Raw genomic sequence first — 21,916 nt, 5'->3', positions numbered from 1 at the left:
CCAATACATTGCACACATGCTGGTCTTGCATGGGTTTATACTTGGAATCAATTAAAATGTTCTCTAGATAGGCAATCACATGGTGGTCCAAAATGTCCCACTAGACATCACTGATGAGGTGCTGTAAAGTGGCAGTTGCTTTGGTAAGGCCAAAAGGCATAACCTGGTATTAAAAGTGGCCATATTGTGTTCAAAACACTGTCTTCCATTTGTTCCCTAACCAGATCCTAACTAGATTATAGGCCCCTGAGATCCTGCTTGGTTAATATTTGGGCAATTCTTACCCAGTCTAGGAGCTCTGGAATCACAGGTAGTGGATATCAATTTCACATGATGATTGTATGCCACGCACAGCCTCAAAAGATCCACCTTTTTTTTTCTTTTTTACTAACAAGATGGGAACCCAGCTAGGGAGACAGACTATTGGATAAAATCCTTTTTCAGATTCTCATGGATATAGGCTTTAAGAGCTACCATTTCAGGCTCAGACATAGAGTATATTTGCCCAAATAATATCTTGGCATTGGGATGCAAATCTATTGGGCAGTCACAGTGGTGGGGCAAGGTATCTGTGTTCCATTTTTTGAACACGTCTATGAATTCTTGGTATCTCATGGGGAGAGAAATGGCTGACCCTACAAGTAAGGAGGCTTATTCAGCTGCTCAAGCCCGTGTACCCCTCAACATACCTGAAACCCAAATGAGTCTGGCTGGGGATTATGGAACCCTGGGGCCAAAAGGCAGTTGGTTTAGCGGTACTATGAGTTAAACGTCGCAATGTGCTGCCACCAGGAGACACATGGAATCCCCTGGCTGCCAAGTATCACAGGAAAGTGTGGTGACTGCATTAGGCTGAACTGAAGGAGTTCACGGTGTTTGTGACGGCTTTTCCCCCTTCAAGATGCCACCTGATGTGCTGAGATTCTACTGAACTCGCCTGTTCTGCCAGCCTGGACACCCTTTTTACCTTTCTTGCTGAGCCAGGCTATTAAGCCCCCTCCAACACACACACAGGCAGGGCCACACCCAACTTCAGAACGACACAGACACTGAGACCAGCTCTGGGAAGACTCATTTTAAGGGACTTGCCCCAGCACTCAGGTGTCCACCTCCCTTGGAGTGCAGTTCCAAAGGTATATTATGAAACCCGCCTCCTCCCTCAATGTGGAGGCACAAATGGGATTATATTATAAACAAGAAATAAAGTTTATTAACTACAAAAGGTGAATCTTAAGTGGTTAAAGAGATAGCTAATAGAACAAATCAGATTACTAAGCAAATAAAGCAAAACACGCCAACTAAGCTTGTTTCATTAAAGAAATTGGTTACAAATAGTAATTTCTCACTCTAGATATTGTTGCAGGCAGATTACAGAAAGTCTGGAAAGGCAGCAGCACTGGTCTTCAGCTTGAGACCTCAGGTATTACTACTCACAAGCTAGATGCCCTTCCAGCTTGGGCTCAACCCTTCTTCCCCAAGTTCAGTTCTTGCTTCCAGGTGTTTTTCAGTGTCTCTTTGGGTGGGGAGGCAGAGAAGAATCACAATGATGTCACTCCCCTGTCTTATATCACTCTTGTATAAGGCAGGAACCTTTTGTCTTCCAGTAGAAAAACACTGGCAATCCAAAAGGTGAGGAGGGGTATACAGTACCAGGTGATTTGGACCTATGTCTCTGCATGGCTGTAGCAGCCATTGCTTGTAGGCTGTCTTGAGCAGCCACAGGAAGACTACGCTCTTTTAGAGTCCATTGTCTTTGCTAATGGGCCATTAGCACTGTCTGGCTTTCTCATTGTTGTACATGAAGGGCTAGTTGGGGGTGACACCCAAAGTAACCCATTTGAAATACAGATACATAGGCAATTATTCCTAACTTCAGGTAGAGAAATGATACAAGCATATAACATGGATACTCACATTCAGTAAATCGTAACCTTTCCAATGATATCTTACATGAGCCCTCTTGCATAAAGAACATCTCAATTCTGTCAGACCCATATCATAAGCATATTTTCATAAAGAATATGGAGTCTAATGTCACAGTGTTCCCCATGTACAGTTTCCAGAACAATGGCTTCCTGACTGACGGGATCAGAGGCAAGCAGTGAGTCATCAGCTCTCTCAGCCAGCTCAGGGGTGGTCTTGGACTGTACAAGGAGACCAAGTGCTTGGGCTACAGTGGCATCAATGAAATGAGCCCTTGCCCAGGTCAGTCAAAGCCCACTGGAGGGGAAAAGCTTGTCTGGAGCCCTGAAATTGGAATTGTGGGAGCTGTAAATGAGGGGATGATTTTGAGGAGGCGGGGCAGATGTCTGGAAGGGCTTGGTGAGTGGGGTCTCCTATATTACCCAGGCTCCACCCTCTGACCAAGGGTAGGCAGGGGCATTTTTCTGAAGCCATGTGATTTGGGGCTTTGGCTGAACAGACAAATGCCACATGGCCCATGGTGCCACAGTAAAGGGCAACTAAAACAATTAGGGGTTTGGAACGGTCCCATATGAGGAGAGATTAAAGAGGCTAGGACTTTTCAGCTTGGAAAAGAGAAGACTAAGGGGGGATATGATAGAGGTATATGAAATCATGAGTGGTGTGGAGAAAGTGAATAAGGAAAAGTTATTTACTTGTTCACATAATATAAGAACGAGGGGCCACCAAATGAAATTAATGGGCAGCAGGTTTAAAACAAATAAAAGGAAGTTCTTCTTCACTCAGTGCACAGTCAACCTGTGGAACTCCTTGCCTGAGGAGGTTGTGAAGGCTGGGGCTATAACAGGGTTTAAAAGAGAACTGGGTAAATTCATGGAGGGTAAGTCCATTAATGGCTATTAGCTAGGATGAACAAGGAATGGTGTCCCTAGCCTCTGTTTGTCAGAAGGTGGAGATGGATAGCAGGAGAGAGATCAGTAGTCATTATCTATTCGGTTCACTCCCTCTGGGGCACCTGGCATTAGCCACTGTCGGTAGACAGGATACTGGGCTGGATGGACCTTTTGGTCTGACCCAGTATGGCCATTCTTATGTTCTCAATTTTATTTTATTCTGGCATTGGATAACCTATAAGTAGAGCTCTTACACACAGAGGCTGAGTGATGGACACTCTCAGGACAATAGTATCAGTAAATATGAATATTGCTTGTTTGGATGGGAGTGTTACGAGTCTGAGAGGGGTAGAGGTGTGTGTGTGTGTGTAGCTAGCCTCTGCTGTTCACTAGTTTATTTCTATTGCTCCGTATGTTCAGACAGGGTAAAATGTTCAAAAACCCCTAAGTGAGTCATTTGCAAAAGTGACGTGGGCTTGTCTACATGGGAAGGTTTTGCAGCATCTTTGTTTTGTTTATTAACTAATCTGAAGTAGTTGCATCTACACAGCTGGCTTCATCCTACTTATCTGTGAGTCGGTGCATCCAAGCAGCATGGAGTTTTTTTCAAGTAAGCACTCAGCATTCTAGATCGGTATCCCTTGGGGCACTGTCCCACTACTGGGCTCTGTGCACTGTGGGATTTTTCTTGTGATGTACTGTGGGATGCCTGTCGGAAGCCACCAGCATTCTGGCACCTGGGGTCACAGTAGCAAATTCCCATGATTCCTATGCTCGTATCCCATGATTCACTTGTCTTTTGTGAGCCAGGGCCATTTTCAAGCTGCTGTCAGTTGCCATGGAGGAAATACAGCTTCATGCTGAGACCCTGATAATCACTAATATTCAGGGGCTGCTGCACAAGCACGTGCAGTTGCACAGCCAGGTGGCTTGGGCTTTGGATCCCAGCCACCGCCCAGCTGAGCTGATCAGGGTAGGGGGAGGAAGAGGAGAATGAAACTGAGCAGCTACTTGTGGATGAATTTTTCCAGAAGCAGCTTCATCGAGGGGAGTGCTATTTCTGGGCTCAGGACACCACCACTTACCAGAGGGAAAGGACAATGCTCATGACCTGGGATGACCAGCCCTGCAGCAGAATTTGACAAGAGGCCACTTTCCTAGAGATCTATGCAGAGCTCACCAAGGAGCTGCAGCAAGAGAACCCCTACATGAGAACTCCCCTCAGCTTGGACAAGCATGTGTCTTTCACCTTTGGGACGCTCGCCATCCCTGGTTGCTACCTGTCAGTAACTAGCCAGTTTGGTAGATCACCTGTCAGGGTGCTGTGATGGAGCGCTGTGCTGCTACAAAGAGGGTGTAGATGCTCCAGGTGATAAAGCTGGGCAATGCACTGGAGATTACTAATGGGCACATCTCCATGGTGCTCCAAAGGCTGGTTAATCACTGTGGCAGGTTCACCAATATTAAGTGGGGTGGTCTGGAAAGGTCCATGATGCCACGATCTTTCAAAACTCAGACGTGCTTTATTTAATGAAAAGTGGAAATTTTGCTTCCACGATTGCTATGAACATTAATGGTGTTGTGATTCCCCATCATTGTGGGAGAACAGCAAGACAAGGACACTGGACTACAGAAAGGCAGATTTCAAGCGACTCAGAGAAATAGTAGGCCAGGTCCCATGGAAAGATCAATTAGGAAGAAGAGGAGTCAAAGGGAGCTGGCCATTCCGAAAAGACGTAATACTCAAGGCTCAGCATCAGGCTATTCATGTGCAGAGGAAAAATAAGAAGAGCCACAGGAGGCCAATGTGGCTGCACGGGGAGCTTTTTAGCTGTCTAACAAGCAAGCGGTTTCCATCCAGGGAAGTATACATGGGAATAGAATGAGCGTGGAGGGACAAAATCAGGAAAGCCAAGGCAAAGAATTAGTTACAACTGGCAAGAAATGTTAGAGACAACAGGAAGGGGTCCTACAAATATGTCAGACAAAAAAGAAAGATCGTGGACAGTGTGTGTCCACCACTCAGTGGAGAAGTTGAGCTGGTAACGGAAGATGATAGGAAGGCAGAGCTGCTCACTGCCAACTTTGCTTCAGTCTTCTCCCAAAAAATAACATGTGACCAGACGACTAGCGAAGTTACCATAGACAATAAAGGGGAAGGGATGCAGATCGGGGTAAGTAAAGAACATGTCAAATATCTTCCGATCAATTTGAATGAACTCTAATCAGCGGGGCTGGATGCTATTTACCCCAGGGTACTGAAGGAATTAGCTGAAGAAATCTCAGAGCCACTAGCAATAATATTTACAAACTCATGGATGACAGGAGAGGTCCTGGAAGCCTGGCGAAGGGCTAACGTAGTGCCCATCACCTTTAAAAAGGGGGAAAAGGAGGAGCCAGGGAACTACAGGCCAGTCAGACTGACCTCAGGACCTGGGAAGTTACTAAAGCAATGTAGAAAACACTCAGCTTGCAAATATCTGGAGGATGAAGGGCTGATCACTAGCAGCCAGCCTGGATTTACCACGAACAAATTATGCCAAACCAGCTTGATTTCCTTCTTTGACAGGGAGACTGATTTGGTGGATGGGGGAATGCAGTGGATATAACATACTGGACTTCCCACATGCCATTCTGATAAGTAAGCTGGAGAAATGCGGGCTTGGCGGAACTACCATTAAGTGGATACATAACGGGTTAAACTACTGCAAACAAAGAGTCTCTATTAATGGAATGATGTCAGACTGGAGAGAGGTATCATGTGGGGTTCCACGGGGATCTGTTCTGGGTCTGGAATTAATACAGAGCACACTGATCGAATTTGCAAATGACACAAAACTAAGGGGGGTGGCCAATACTTTGGAGGACAGAGCTAAAATTCAGAAGGATTTTGATACATTGGAGAACTGGTCTATAGACGACAAAAATGAAATTCAACAAAGACCAGTGTAAAGTGCTCCACTTAGGGAAGAAAAACCCAAATGCACGACAGAATGGAGGAAGGATCTGGGAGATACGATGGATCACAACCTCAATGTAAGTCAGCAATGCCGTGCTATTGCAAAAAGAGCAAATGTAAGTTTAGGCTGCATTAGCAGATGCACATCATGCAAGTCACAGGAGGTGATGGTACCGCTTTGCTCAGCGCAGTTAGGTCTCAGCTGGAGTACGGTGTCCAGTTTTGGTCACCAATGTATAGACAGGATGCAGAGAAACTGGAAACGATCCAAAGGCAAGTGACAAAGATGATCAAAGGGATGGAATCCAAGTCATATGAGCAAAGGCTGAAGTGACTGGGTATATTTAGTTTGGAAGAGGAGATTAAGGAGGGATATGGTTGCCGTCTTCAGATATTTGAAAGGTTCCCATAAAAAAAGATGGAGAAAAGTTGTTCTCTTTTGCCATATATGGCAGGACAGGAGGCAATGGGTTCAAACTACAGCATAGCAGATTTAGATGAAATCTCAGGATAAACTTCCTAACTGAAAGAACAGTAGGACAATGGAACAGATGCCTAGGGAGGTGATGGAAGCTCCTCCACCGGAGGTTTGCAAATGGAGGCTGGATAGCCTCCTGGCGTGGATGGTTCAGGCAGGGGGTTAGATGAGATGACCCTTGTGGTCTCTTCTAACCCTATGGTTCTATGAGACCCAGCTTACTCTCAGCTTTCCTGTCGTATGAAGCTTTTACTACGTACGTGGACAGGAGAAAGGAGCTGTTCAGCTGTACCCTGAGTAGCTGCAGAATGACAGCGGAGTGGGCATTTGGAGGCTGAAAGGGAGATGGCATTGTCTCATGATGAGACGGAAGGCTTTTGTGCAGAATCTGCATCATGTGATCACTGTGTGTTGTGTTTTGCACCACATGTGCGAGAGCAGGGACAGCGCCTCCCCAATGGGTGGGAGCAGAGGTGCAGAGACTTTCAGAATGCTTTGAACATGTCCAGAGAAGCGGGACATATACAAGGCAAACTTAAAACCAGTGGAACATAAACCACAACATGAAACAGTGCAAGCTTTACGGAACACACCAGTGCAGATGAGGCAGGCTTGCCTAAGGTACAGAGTGCACGTTTGTGCTCCTCTGGTCACAGATGTAGAGGTGCAGGATTTTTTCATGTTGCCCCTTGTCTTGGGGTATAGAATGGCCAGGGCAGAACTCATCAGCTATAGCTGCAGGAGTGAAGGTGGGCTGAATGAGTGAAGGTGTTCTCTGTGCTTATGGTCTTGGTGTGTGGAGTGGGAAGGGATGTGCCTGTGGCTGCAACTTGGGGAAGTGTACTGCTGCTCCCCATATATGTTGCTCCCCATGGGCTACAGAAGATGGCTGGGTTGAGGAGCTGGGCAGGAACATTAAACCAGAATATTTTCCAACAGGACTGTCTGCTTCTGCATCAACTCCAACATCTGTTTCTGCATGTCTCTGTCTTTCTCAGTGCTGCCCTATGTCAACTTTCTGTCTCTATCTCTGCAAGGAGACCTTCCCTTCACTCCTCTGTCTTCTTATCCCTTTTCTGGGATGCAGACACAAGGTCCCCAAACATCTCATTTTGTGTCTTCCTTTTCTTGACCTGCAGATTAGCCAGGCATTGCGGGGTTGATAATGCTCCTGCCAGGGGGTGGGAGTGCACAGCATGTCATGTGTAGGAGCTGGGAGAGCGGAGATGCAGAACAAAGTCATTGTATTGGTCCAGGTCTCCATGGCAATAATGATAACATATTGCTTCTTCGTCAATTTTGGAACACCATTAGTCGCTTTCCAGTTTGGGATGAGCTTGGAGATGGTAAGGAAGTGGAAGTTTTCTACCTTACTACTCCTCTGCACAGGAACACTGTACCAATCCCGGATTGGTGGTGGGCTTAGGGTTGGGGTGTGGGTGGGAGTGGGGGGAGGCGCAGGGGGCGGGGTAATAATTGCATGTGCACCTCTGCAGGCTGTCCTTTTTTTGGAGGCTAAGAGGCAGAGAAGGGGCATATTCAAAAAAGATGCTGGGCAGACCAGAAAGCTAGGCAGTGATGTCGCCCACCAGTCCTGCAACAGCTCTGGAAGGACCATTCTGGAGAGTTACATCACCTATCCAGGCAGCCCTGCTTTGCCTTGCCATGTCTGTGCCAAGATAGAGCACTACTTCGCCTTAATTCCTCCTTTATAACATCTGCAGATCAGCACAAAGTACACTGCAAAATAAGTAGACTTCTGCAGTTATTGTTCTGAACCCAAGGGGTTAACAATGGAAAGAGTCTGCTTAAAAGACACTGAGTGCCTTCTAATCTCTATGCATTTTGAAATATCTCACTTTGGGAAACGTTTAGCTAAGGAAGCTGAAATCTCAGAGCATTCTCAAATGGGAAGAAGCAAAGTACTTTTGATACTGTATTTTCTCTTTCTCTATCTGCCTTTTCCATACACATGTGTGCATCACCCTGGGATTGATTTTTAACCCCTGTGGCGTTGCCAGCTTGAGTATGTGTATGTGTGTGGGGGGGGGGGGTAGGGTGACCAGATAGCAAGAGTAAAAAATCAAGACGGGGGTGGGGGGTAATAGGAGCCTATATAAGAAAAAGCCCCCAAAATTGGGACTCTCCCTATAAAATCGGGACAACTGGTCACCCTAGCGGGGGGAGTGGTGGATTATTGGGAGGGAGAAGGAATGTTTTGATATTTCAGAGAAATAAACGCTGTACAGCTTAAATCCTACCGTCACAGTCGAGCACGTGGGGTGGCAGCGGTTGTCCGGGAGTAGGAGGGAAAGGGGAATGGGGTGTCAGTGTGGCATGGGGATGTGGGATTTGATATTTCAGAGAAATAAGTGTTGTAGAGCTTAAAGTCTCTGGCACAGATGCCATTTTGAGCATGTGTGTGTCAGGATGGGTGTGGGGGAGACAAAAGCCAGTATGGCTCTTTGCCCACATCTGCCCCAAATGACAGTGGCCATTGGGCTCCCAGAGGCATAGGTGCTGGAACCAGGCGTACTGGGGTTGCTGCTGCACCCCCGGCTTGAAGTGGTTTCCATTACATACAGGGTTTACAGTTTCGTTCATTGGCTCTTAGCACCCCCACGATACAAATTGTTCCAGCGTCCCTGCCCAGAGGAGAGGTTAGTTAACACCCTGTATGGTCCTGGTCCTGGTCCTGCTTCGAGCAGGGGGTTGGACTAGATGACCTCCTGAGCTCCCTTCCAACCCTGATATTCTATGATTCTATGGTTGTATTATAACACAGAACATACTACTTCCAGGCTATGCTCCCCGCCCCAGCACTGTCAGGCTGGCCATCGGCCTGGGTCTGGGCATCCATCCCTGACACGGCATTTTCCTTGGGGTCTGCCTAGGCCACTTGTGTGGGGAAGAGATCCTGGCTTTCCAGGGAAACCTCCTCCTTATCGGGGTCCTGGATGGGGTCCAGGTCTCTTGGGAGCCTTCGGTGCTGTCCACAAAATACTGGGGTTTGGTGGTCACCTCCTTGGCAAAACTCTAGTCTGGGTCTTGCTCTGTGAAAGTGGGGCAGGTGCTGGGAGTGTGGCTGGAGGGTCTAGTGCTGTCCTTGTTTCTATAATTCTTCCACAGCTCCTTTCCTTTTTTGTGACACTGGAGCTTGTCTCCAGAATGCCCCCTCTCCCTTCGCTAGATGCTCATATGGCTTGGCACTGTGGTGGCTGCTGTTAAAGCAGGACTGGTCTGTCTCCTATCCCAGGTTTCAGGGGAATCCATGGTCTCTGCACAGCTCCACATGGAAGCATGAGGCCTGACTGCTGTAATAGTGAGAAGGGCATTCGACTCCAGAGTGTGTAACTGCAAATGGGGCATACCTGGCTGTGTACCAGTTTCTAAATGGGGAGGTGATATCCAGTCAACTTGACCCCAGCATAGTGGCACACAGGTAAACAGACAGATCCATCCAGGTGTGCAGCAATGCAGCGTGGGAGAGCAATGGGAGGACTAAATTAATCCAAAATGCAGGCACATCCACGTGAACCTTTTTCTACACAAACTCATCCCGAGAGAGACTTAATCTATGTTCAAAGTGGGTTAGGCAAGTCTCTAAAAGTTGCCAGATAATGTGAAAAAAGATTTGTATTGTATGGCCAAGGGGCATTTTAAACCAAACCACCAGACAAGAATGTGACAAAACATCCCCCTGCAGAGCATCTCTTAAGCACTTAGTGTCTAATTCTCATTGAAAGTCAAAGGGGCTATTGAGCCTAAATCACTTACGGGCTTTTGAAAACATTACCCATTAGCTCCTGCCAAGGAGGATGTGATTGTCATAAGCAATGGCTCCCGTATTCTCATCTCCCAAACAATCCTTCCTCCTCTGTGGTCAGTGAATGCCCCATAGTGCCCCCTGTCCAAAAGAAAAGGAGGACTTGTGGCACCTTAGAGACTAACATATTTATTAGAGCATAAGCTTTCGTGAGCTGCATCCGATGAAGTGAGCTGTAGCTCACAAAAGCTTACCTTCAGATAAATTTGTTAGTCTCTAAGTCTGCTACTCTGAAACCTGTCCAAAAGAGGGTGAGAAGAGGCAGGCACTAGCTGCTTGGCCTATGTTAGCCACTAGGGGATAGCGCAGGTTTAGATTTACAACAACAAAAGCCTTTTGGAATGGTTTAAAATAAAATAAAAAATCGTCAGGAAAGCAGAGCTGGGACGTGTGAAGTGAAGCTGTTCTTGCTCCCTGAATAGAGGAGAAACCTCAATGCCCTGAAATCTGCATCAGTGTCAGATGGGTCCCATCTGGTGCCAGGAACAAACAATATCGGTGAAACTTGCAGGATGGGAGTGGGGATTGTTGCCTGCAAAGCAGGACTCAGAAAGGGACTGAGCAGCCATGGTGGAGAGCAGCTCCCAGTGCCACGCGGGGGCTAAGTATATTAACCAGGGGAGGTCACTGAGAAGTAGGGAAGCCAGATCCTCCGGATCCGGCATTGCTGCGACCATTACAGTGTAGTGTGTCCGGCTCTGGGGAGCATCTATCTGTTTAGTTTACTTAAGAGGTGATTTATATTGTAGGGCTCTTTAACTTAGCAGACAAAGGCAAAACAAGATCCAGTAGATGAAAGTTGAAGACAGCAAAGTTCAGACTGCAAATACCAGACACATTTTTAACAGTGAGAGAAATTAACAGGGCTGGCTGGAAAACAAAACTATTCCATTTCACAAACAATTTAACCAAGACCTTTGGGAAATCTTTTTTCGGGGAGGTGTGGCAGGGAGGGGGTGGAGAAAGAGAGAGAGAGAAACTGACCCACATTCAGTAGGCCGGTGGCACAGGTTGGCTGTGGAGACCCATTTGAAGTCCTTACTCTGCCTGCTGCCATGCACATCCCAAGGACTGTCCTAATCAGCAGGCTGCAGAGTCAGTCTCTCTCTCTCTGCCCCAAAGAATATTTAATTATTTATACAAAGTGGATCAGCTCCAGCTCCCACATAAGAGATTGAAAGACTGACTATAGCCTGCTGAGCCCTAACCTCTTAGACTCAGAGACTTTAACGTCAGAAGGAACCATTGCGATCATCTCGTCTGACCTGCACCTGGCAAACCACAGAACCTGGCCTACCCGCTCCTGTAACAGACCCAGAACCTCTGGCTGAGTTACTGAACGTCCTCAAATCATGGTCGAAAGACTTCAAGTTACAGAGACTCCACCATTTACACTAGTTTAAACCAGTGAGTGACCCATGCCCCATGCTGCAGAGGAAGAGGAAATAATCCCAGAGTCTCTGCCAATCTGACGTGGGGGAAATTCCTTCCTGGCCCCAGATATGGCGATCAGTTAGACCCTGAGCATGTGGACAAGACTCACCAGCCAGACAGATGGAAAAAATTCTCTGTAGTCACTCAGAGCCCACCCCATCTAGTGTCCCGTCACCAGTCATTGGTGATATTTGTTGCTAGACCTGCCAGAGAGACTGACTGCAGCCTGCTGATGAGGACACTCATGTCAATGTAGGCAGTCCCTCCCTCTTGGCTATTCTGGTGTGGGTCCCATCTCTCTCTGACCAAAATTTTTATACCAGACCTTAGAAACCTTCCTGACAACATTTCCAACCAACATTTCCAATCTGCTTCCATGAAACATTCTGGTTTTGAAAAAAACGCATTTTTTGATGGAAAAAGTTTTGTTGACAAGTTTTTGACCAGCGTTATCGATTAACAATTGGAAACGATTACCAAGGGATGGGGTAAAATGTCTATCCCTGGGTGGCTTTAAATCCAGGTCAATGTCTTCTAAAAGATCTGCTCGTGCTTCATCAGACGTTCCGGCTGGATGCAGGAATCCTTGGGTGGGGTCCCCTGTGCCTTAATCTCCCCAGGGACTTTTCCTGAGAGGGGAAAGCTAGACCACTAAATCTCCTTACACATTCGCATCCCTGCGTGGGCCCTCTGAGCACAGAGCGGCTGGCAGCCCTGTGCCCTCCCCGCTCTCCCAGGGGAGTCCCCGCAGTCAGACCCCGGTCCAGGGCGCTCCGGGGCCACCCCATCCCCGGGACCGCACCGCGTGCAGGCACTTACCCGCTGGTTCTCCGGGCCCCCGCTCTCTCCCGCCGCAGTTGCCCGCGGAGCGCCGGGGCCGCCAGCCGAGGAGCGGGCGCTTTGCTGCTCCCGGAGCCGCTCGGCCCGGCGGCCCCGGCTCCAGCGTGCGGGACGCCCCTCCGGCCCCGCGCAGCCCGCCAGCGCCCAGCGGCAGCCCAGCGCCAGTCCCTGCAAAGGCCGGCGAGGGGGTCTCGGGGATGCCGCCTGGGTCCGCCCCTGGGCCCGCCCAGCCCAGCTCCTTTGCCCGGAGGCGTCCCCAGCTGCGGGGTCTTGGCAGCTCCTGCCCTTGCCCGGGACGCAAGGGAGCGGCGCGCTGCGCGCTCCTCCGGGTCTCCCTGGGGTTCGGGCCAGGAGGCGAAAGCTGCAGCCGGGCGCTCTGCCCCAGCCTCTCCCCTTGCGCCCAGCTCCAGCGCCCGAGGCGGCCCGGCCCGTGTCAGCACCGCTCCCGGCACCCGCAGCGAGCTGCAGCCGGTCCCTCTGGGCCCCTGCCCTGCGACTTGCGCTGCCTGCAGTCCGGCCCGCCGGGCATCCCCGTTGGGGGCCGGAGACAGCAGGGGACGGCAGGTGCCAGGCTCGGTCTCTAGTTTATGGTACGATTTCTGGGCTCGTGGTGAGCAGCCTTAGGTGGGATCCGGATGCTGGAGCCGAGTGTTCGCAGCACAGTTGTGCCTCGGGCTCTGGGGTCCTATCGGTGCCCCGGGCAGAGCCAGCCGGTGGCTGTCGGTGCTGCTTGGAGAAAGGCAGGGTCAGAGCTGCGGCACTCTTGGTCTTGGTGCCACTCCGTCCCTGAGGTAGAAGAACAAGGTGAGGGGAGAGCCCGGCTGCGAAACTGAGAACCTTGTTTCCTTGTGTAATTGTAAAAGGGTGCCTGTGTTCTAAGACTTGAAGAGTGTGAGCAGCAGCTAATAAAGGACATGTCTGATGAGATGCCAGAGATATCTACTGAATCCCCATCTACACACCAAGATAAAAGAAATACTGTTACTTTCTAAGACGGCGGAACTGAAATGGGCTACAACGGCAACAAAAATATGCAAAAAGAACAGGAGGACTTGCGGCACCTTAGAGACGAACCAATTTATTTGAGCGTGGTATTCAAAAAATACGGTATTCAAAAGTTTAACAAATGGGCGGGGGGACCGAAGATGCTCCTTGCCTGGGGCGCCATGTGGTCTGGGGCCAGCCCTGCGCCTAGGGATGCAAAAAGTTCCGACCTTCCTGTGATTTTGAGAAGCAGTGAGCCCCAACCAATATGGTTACCCTGTAAACAAGGAGAGGGTGTGCTGACCTGAAAGGTGACAGTTCTCATCCTAGCTCTTCCCTGCTTGCTGTGAACATTTCACAACCTTTGTTTATGTTGAGAAGGTTTTATGGGTGGGGCAGTAACTATCATTCAGACATTAGATAAGGGAGAATCTACACTGAGCCCCGGTCTACACTACGGACCGGCGGTATATAGCTGTCACTCCTCGGGGAGGTGCAGTAACTTCACCCCCAGCTCTCTCCCGTCGGCTTAGAGCCTCTTCGTTAAAGCGCTATAGCGGCAGGGCTGCAGGAGGCAGCGTTTTGAGTGCAGACTTGCCCAGAGACACGTGAGGCAGAGCTGAGGACAGAGCCCCGTCTCCGGGGGCTCGTCTACACTCGACAGGCTACAGTGGTACAACTGCTCTTGCCAGGGTAGGTAATCCACCGCCACAAGGGCAGGTCTACACTTCAAAAAGCTGCAGCGGGGAGGTTACTATGCCCAGGGGAGAGAGATCCACCTCCCAAGAGGCAGTCGCTATGGCAACGGGAGGAGCCCTCCCATCAACAGCACCGTCTCCCCAGGGGTTAGGTCAGTATCACTACGTCACTCGTGGGGGTGGAGTTTTCAGCATTCCTGGAGCAGCCCTGCCTTAGGGGCGGTAGCTAGGTTGCTGGAATAATTCTTCCATCGACCTAGTGCTGTCTACTCTGAGGTTAGGTCAGTATAGTTATGCTGCTGAGGTGTGTGGATTTTTCACACCCCTGAGAGACGTAGCTCTAGCGATGTAAATTCCTAGTGCAGACCAGGCCTGACATAAAAGAGTCAAGTCTTATCCACTTTGCCATCCACTTTCAAAAGAAAGGAGGGAGGGGAGCATCTCTAGTTAGAAGCACCTGGCACACCGTGGCTCTGGGTTGCCTCTAGCAGGTGGAGCACATACCGAGGCTTTTGACTCTGCGATAACTTTTAGACTAAGAGCCCTGCCCCTTTGTCTCAAGTAGTTCTGCTTCAGATTCCTCTATCAAGAGGCTCCAGGTTCAGTCCCCACCCAAAGATGCTGCTGCACTTGGATGTGTTGTCTATAACCACCAGCCACAATCTCCTCTCAAAGCCAGGAAGGAAAGCCAAGAATCCTGGAGTACATTTTGGATTTAGCAAATATTTGGTGCTTTTCTTACATCCCCCACTTCTGGAATCATGAGGTTACATGAGAATCTCAGTTTTCATTTTCAGACATTGTTTTAGTCATTATTTTTAAATCAATCTGATTTTTGCACACTTGGGGCTGGTGACACTGAGTCAGTCCCTGCTCCAAACAACTAACTTCTTAAACAGACAAGATAGACAAAGGGTAGTGGTGGGGAATCACAGGTGAGATGGTGTAGGACCTCAGCGCAGATGAACAGGAGGGCCAGGAATGGAACCCACACCTCCTCTCTCCTAGCCCTATCCATTGGCCTGGCAATACTGTTACTCACAGTGGGCAGGGTGAGACATTGCTCTCCCTATAGGCAGTGGAATTTGCAAACTTGGAGTAAAATACTGCCAGGATCTAGCTTTTACCCAGACCCCTGCCCCTTGTCACTGCTCTGGGGCAACTCAGGGGCAGCAGCACCTCCCCAAAAGTGAGGGGGCCAGGAGACCTTGAGGCCCCACACCTCTTGTCCCACCCCTCCTCTTCCCCCCGATGCCCCGCCCCTTCCCACTGAGGCTCTTCCCCCAATGCCTCACTCCCTCTGCCCCCAGAGGTGCCATCCTTGGCAAAGCCAGAAAGCAGCCCCCTACCCATCCTTACCCCCTTGGTTTCCCACCCAGGCTCCCCACAGGAGCCCACATGTATTTTACCCCAACCTGGTAAGAGCCACGTGGACAGCTATGGGAAGCTTACAAAAAAGAAGCTTACAAGAAGTGGAAGATTGGACAAATGACCAGGGAGGAGTATAAAAATGTTGCTCAGGCATGCAGGAGTGAAATCAGGAAGGCCAAATCACACTTGGGAGTTGCAGCTAGCAAGAGATCTTAAGAGTAACAAGAAGGGTTTCTACAGGTATGTTAGCAACAAGAAGAAGATCAGGGAAAGTGTGGGACCCTTACTGAAATGGGGAGGCAAGCTAGTGATAGAGGATGTGGAAAAAGCTAATGTACTCAATGCTTTTTTTGCCTCTGTCTTCACGAACAAGGTCAGCTCCCAGACTACTGCACTGGGCAGCACAGCATGGGGAGGAGGTGACCAGCCCCCTGTGGAGAAAGAAGTGGTTTGGGACTATTTAGAAAAGCTGGGCGAGCACAAGTCCATGGGGCCGGATGCGCTGCATCCGAGAGTGCTAAAGCAGTTGGCGGATGTGATTGCAGAGCCATTGGCCATTATCTTTGAAAACTCATGGTGTTCGGAGGAGGTCCCAGATGACTGGAGAAAGGCTAATGTAGTGCCTTTCTTCATATATTCGCACCCTGTCTGTGGCCCCATGAAGTTGCGAGACCTCCTTGTCAGCCTCCTCCTGGCGCTGGCCAAAGTGGCCATCCACAATACCAGGAGGAGGATGCTGGATGAGGGGGTGCTCTGAGACTGTGGAGCCTATTTCTGTTCCTCCCTTGTGTCACGCATCTGGGCAGAGTTCCTCTGGGCAGCGTCCACTGGCTCCCTAGACAGCTTCAAGGAGCAGTGGGTGCTGGCTGGGGTTCTCTGCTTGGTGTCCCCCTCTGGATCCCTAATTCTGAACCTATGGCCCTCACTCCCATTGCTGTTATTCCTTAGTTGTCCCCCAAATTCAGTTGGGTCCCAAATCTAGTCATTCCTCCTGCATGGCTGTGGGAGGCACCTCCCAGAATTTCCAGTAAGGAGGACCCTCGACCTCCACCTACTCTGAGCAGGGAACCCAGGGGGCAGAGACATGGGGGGGTAGAGGAGGGGAAGGGGACAGGGTCCACCGTGGTGAAAAGTGGACAGGGCCAGGCTCCCTGCCCCCACCCCCCCCTCCCCCGTGTTCCGGCACCACTGTCTTAACTTGGATGCAGATTTCCAACATGACGTGTCTGATTCTGCACAGGTCCCTGTGAGGGCCAAGTTGGAGCTGCTGGTGAGGAGTCTGCCTCCTTGAACCCAATTGCTTTTGTCCTTTCATGTCACAGAGTGCCTCTGTGGGGAATGAGGGTCTGAAACTGAAACTGAGCAGTCACAGAACTGGGATCCCCACTGGGGAGCCCCGAGCAGGTGGAGGTGAAAAGGGAAACTGGTGGGTTTTCACAGCGGGGCAACAATGCCATGCAAAAAATGTTCCCTGAGCCATCTCTCCTGCAGAGGGGGGAAGACTCATGGTGAATCATTTCCAATTCCGAGAGCATCTTAACTCCTTAGAGACAGCAAGAGGGAGATACTGTATCAGCCAATAGCTTTGCTTTGAAACCTTAGGAACATTTGCATCTTGGCTTATTTTCTTTCCAAACAAAGTGGGTGTGACTCCGTGGGCGAAAATGCATTTGGTATAATTTAAAGAGAGTGAAGCTTTTAAGTCTCCTACTTAAAGCCATCCCTTAGGAACTGGGTGTCTCAGGGGACTGGTTACAGAGCAGTTCAGACTTAGCCTAGGTCTATAGCAGCTCAAAGTTAGCCTCACGTTCTCAGTCAGCAATGTGACAGGAGCTGGGGAGCTGATCTGTAGTGGCTAGTTGCCCCTCTTCCTCTGTACAGGAGCAATAGGCATGAAGTCTGAACTCCCCTCCCCTGAGGCAGAGAGAGGCAGTTGGCAGGAGCCAGAAAGCTTGCACGCAGGCTGTATCAGGTCTGCTATGGACTCAGAGCTCCTGAGCTGCCCCTCTGGTGCTTCTCACAAGCAAGAAGCTCACACAAAATTGTTTTAAGAAGAAAGGCAGCTTTTCCCTTTCACTGGCTCTAAACGCCCAGATGTGCTCCTACCTGCCACCAGCCGCATTCAGCTAATCTCTGTTCCACAAGTCACAATCAGCTTTTGTATTTAATGTTCTGTTCCCAAAGAGTCTTTTTCAGAAACATGGTGCAACGCTGTCTCTTTGAGGGGAGCGTGGACAGGGGCCATGTGTACACATGTGCCCATAGACAGCAACTCTAGGATTGTGTGGCAGTAATACAAAAAGATTTACAGACAAAAAGGGCAGGTGAAATGAGCTTGTTCACAAAAGCCAGAACTTCATAGCCAGGTGGGAGAGGTGGCATGGGAGAGGAGCTGGCCATTCCTCATCACCAGGGGCACAAGCAAGTCTCCTCCTGGCCTCCATTTGTTCACATTGCGCAGCTCCCTGATCCTCTTTCTCTGTTCAAGTGGAGCTCAGCGACAAGGATGGCGGGGCAGGTCAGAGACAAAGTGCCTGGACCATCCATCCTCAGGGCTGCAGTAGCAGGGACTGCAGCTCAGGAGCCAGATGTATCAACTATACCTATGTCTACACTGCAATAAAAACAATCAGTGGCACCGAGTTGCAGGGCTTGAGATTGCAGTGTAGACATTTGGGCTTGGGCTGGAGCCTGGGATTTGAGACTCACCCCCTCACCGGGTTTCAAAGCCAAGGTCCAGCCCGAGCCTGAATGTCTTCACTGCAATTATTAGCCTGATAGCCCAAGCCCTGCGAGCCTGTCAGCTGACACAGGCCAGCCGCAGCTATGCTATAACTCTTTTATTGCAGTGTGGACATACCCTATGTGGCCTAGTGCACAGGAGTGTGAATCTGAAAGTCCTCAGTTCTATTCCCAGATGTGTTACTGGTCTATACTGCAACCATGAGCAAATGAGTTAACTCTGCAGGGTCCCAGCTTCCACATCTGTAATTAATGGCAGCATAGGTACATGTGAGCATGACTTGATCACATTTCTAATGCACAAACAAAATAAAGTCCCTACCAAAGATATATATACTTAGTGCTTTAAAAGCTGGAAAAAATTATGAGCCAAAACAACTGGGAGGAAGAATTTAATCAGAAAAAAAGTGAATGATAACTGGGAATTATTTAAAAAACACTTAACTTTATGCCCAGAAAGCCACAATCTCACAATCAAGGACGAAGACTGTGCTGGTTAAAAAGAATGACCTGGTTTAGAGTGGAAGTGAAGGCAGATATAAAAAATAAAAAAATATGTATAACAAATGGAAAAAAGAGAAAGTTGATAGTAATGACTATAAATCAGCAGGTAGAAATTGTAGAAAATGGTTAAGGGAAGCAAAGGCACTCACAGAGAATGCTATGGCCAGCAGAGTTAAGGATACTAGGAAGGATTTTTTTTAAAGCATATTAGGAAAAAAAGAATCCTGACAATGGTATTGGCCCATTATTAGATGGAAATGGTGGAATTATCAATAATAATGCAGAAAAGGTAGAAGTGTTCAATAAATATTTCTGTTCTGTTCTGGGAAAAAGCAAATGTCTTCTCATCATATAAAGAAAAGGAGTACTTGTGTTAGTCTCTAAGGTGCCACAAGTCCTCCTTTTCTTTTTGTGAATACAGACTGACACGGCTGCTACTCTGAAACTTCTAATCATATGATGATGATGAAGATGATGACAACAATATTTCTACTCCACTAGTATCTCAGGAAGCTGTTAAACAGCAGTTAATCAAATTTAGACATTTTATAGTCAGCAGGTCCAGTTTATTTACATCCAAAAATTTTAAAACTGTCAGAAAATCTCGCTGAACCATTAATGTTGATTTTTAGTACGTCTTGGAACACTGGCGAAGTGGAAGTTAACATTGTGCCAATATTTGAACAGGGTAAACCGGTTGATTTTTATAGTTAATTATAGGCCTGTCAGTCTGACATTGATCCTGCACAAAATAATAGAGCAGTTTATATGGGACTGGATTAGTAAAGCATTAAAAGAGAGTAATATAACTAATGACAATTAACGTGGATTTATGGAAAACAGATCCCGTCAAACTAATTTGCTCTCTTTTGTTTTATGACATTACAAGTTTGGTTGATAAAGGTAATAGTATTGATGTAATATACTTAGACTTCTGTAAGGTGTTTTATTTAGTACAGCATGACATTTTGATTAAAAAAAATAGAACAATATAAAATTAACATGGCACACATTAAATGGATTAAAAATTGGCTAACCAAAAAGTCTCAAAATATAACTGTAAATGGGAAATAGTCATTGAGCAAGTCTGTTTCCACTAGGGTCCTGCAAGGAGTCTGTTCTTGGCCCTACACTGTTTAACAGTTTTATCAATGACTTGGAATAAAACATAAAATCATCACTGATAAAGTCTGCAGATGACGCAAAAATTGGTGGAGTGTTAAATAATGAAGAGGGCAGCTCACTGATACAGAGTGATCTGGATTGCTTGGTAAACTGGGTCAAAGCAAATTATATGTGTTTTAATCTGGCTATATGTAAATGTATAATCTAGGAAGAAAGAATATTGGCCGTACTTACAGGATGTGGGACTATATCCTGGTTAGCAGTGATTCTGAAAAAGACTTGGGGGTCTGTGGTGGATAATCAGCTGAACATGAGCTACCAGTGTGATGCTGGTACCAAAAGGACTAAAGCAATTTTTGGATGCATAAACAGGGGAATCTAGAGTAGGAGGAGAGAGGTTATTGTACCTCTGTATTTGGCGCTGGTGTGACTACTGCTGGAATACTGTGTCCAGTTCTTGTGTTCACAATACAAGAAGGATATTGAAATATTGTATAGGGTTCAGAGAAGAGCCATGAAAATGATTAAAGGATTAGAAAACCTGCCTTATAATGCTAGACCCAAGGAACTCAATCTACAGTATTTAGCTTAACAAAGAGAAGGTTAAGGGATGACTTGATTATATTCTATAAGTATCTACCTGGGGAACAAATATTTAATAATTGGCTTTTCAATGTGGCAGAGAAAGGTAGCTCCAATGGCTGCAAGTTGAAGTTAGACAAATTCAGATTGGAAATAAGATGTACATTTTTTAACAAAAAGAAAAGGAGGACTTGAGGCACCTTAGAGACTAACAAATTTATTTGAGCATAAGTTTTCGTGAGCTACCGATGAAGTGAGCTATAGCTCACGAAAGCTTATGCTCAAATGAATTTGTTAGTCTCTAAGGTGCTACAAGTCCTCCTTTTCTTTTTGCGAATACAGACTAACACAACTGCTACTCTGAAACCATTTTTTAACAGTGACAGTAATTAACTACTGGAACAATTTAACATGGGTCGTGGTGGATTCTCCATCACTGATAGTTTTTAAATCTAGATTGGATATTTTTCTAAACATTATTTGGAGGATGTTCATTGGCCTGTGTTATACAGATGATCACAGTGGTCCCTTCTGGCCTATGAAAAACATCTGACCCCTTCACAGGTGTGTTGTGCAGATTAGTTCATATTTATGGAAGTGTTAATGCATGTGTCTGGGACCCAAGACTGGAGCAGAAAAGGGTGTAATAGGTAATAAAAGAGACACACTGGCAGAGCTGTGAGTCGGCGCTTGCATGGTGCCTGACAGGTATGTGCAATGGGTGAACCAGCCATTGGGGGAGTCCAGCCCCCAGCCCCTCCCCTTCTGCCTGAAGCCCACCCCTCCCCTTCCTCTTCCGTCCCCCTTCCCCGCAAGTGCACTCTCACCATGGCTGCCGGCCTCCCCGCCCCAGCCCACCTGAGTGCCCCCAGCCCTGGAGTGCCAGGCAGGCGGCACAGCTGCGATGCCCCGCACTCAAGTCCCAGAGTGCCGGGTGGGAAGCGAGGCCACAGCACCCCCAACCCCAGCCCTGGAGCGCCGGGCAGGCGGCGTGATTCTGGCCCCAGCACCCAGAGCCTTGGGCCTTGTGAGCACTGGCCCCAGCCACCCCGAGTCCTGGCAGCAGGCCAGCCCACCCCCGCCCCAGCCTGGGCCTATGATGCCTGCCGCCCATGCTGACAGGACTGCTAGTGGGATTAGGGACATTTTGTCTGGTACTCTGAGTGCCAGAGTTGCTCACAAAAGTTAACAGAAAAGAGCCCTACAATTGTGCCTTATATTTTACTGATGCAATTCATGTTCCAGAACGGCAGGTGACTGTCACAGACGTTGCTGACAAAATGGAGTCATATGAAGAGGCACAGCAAGAGGGGAAGCAGAAAAGGAAAAGAGGCAAATAAATCCAAAAAAATAAATGAAGTGATCCATGAATTCACCTCCTTGGGTGAAAAAGGGACTTGATATCAAAGGGCAGCCATGCCCATGAAGTGTGGCAAGGTAAAAATAGCTCCTTCTCCCTCTGCGAAGAGCATCATTGTGTATATCTGACTGCAGTGACAAAAACACATTGTCGTGGCTTTTTATGCCTGTGAGCCCTGCCAAACGAAAACCGTTAAG

General features: G+C 48.2%; 1 protein-coding gene across 4 annotated transcripts in view; it reads right to left on the bottom strand.

The window, feature by feature from the left end:
* The window catches only part of HTR1D (5-hydroxytryptamine receptor 1D), a 38,078-nt gene extending 24,889 nt beyond the window's left edge, over positions 1–13,189 (bottom strand). For all 4 annotated transcript variants that reach the window (XR_007353378.2, XR_007353379.2, XM_048825902.2 and 1 more), the window contains exon 1: positions 12,333–13,189. The gene's annotated coding sequence lies outside the window, so the exon portion shown is untranslated. The remainder of the gene's footprint in view (positions 1–12,332) is intronic.
* Between the last annotated feature and the right edge of the window lie 8,727 nt (positions 13,190–21,916).

Source organism: Caretta caretta, chromosome 19 (assembly GCF_965140235.1).
Source record: "Caretta caretta isolate rCarCar2 chromosome 19, rCarCar1.hap1, whole genome shotgun sequence".
Lineage (NCBI taxonomy): Eukaryota > Metazoa > Chordata > Testudines > Cheloniidae > Caretta > Caretta caretta.
Note: the sequence above shows the minus strand (reverse complement) of the source record. Positions and strands in the feature narration are given on the sequence as shown.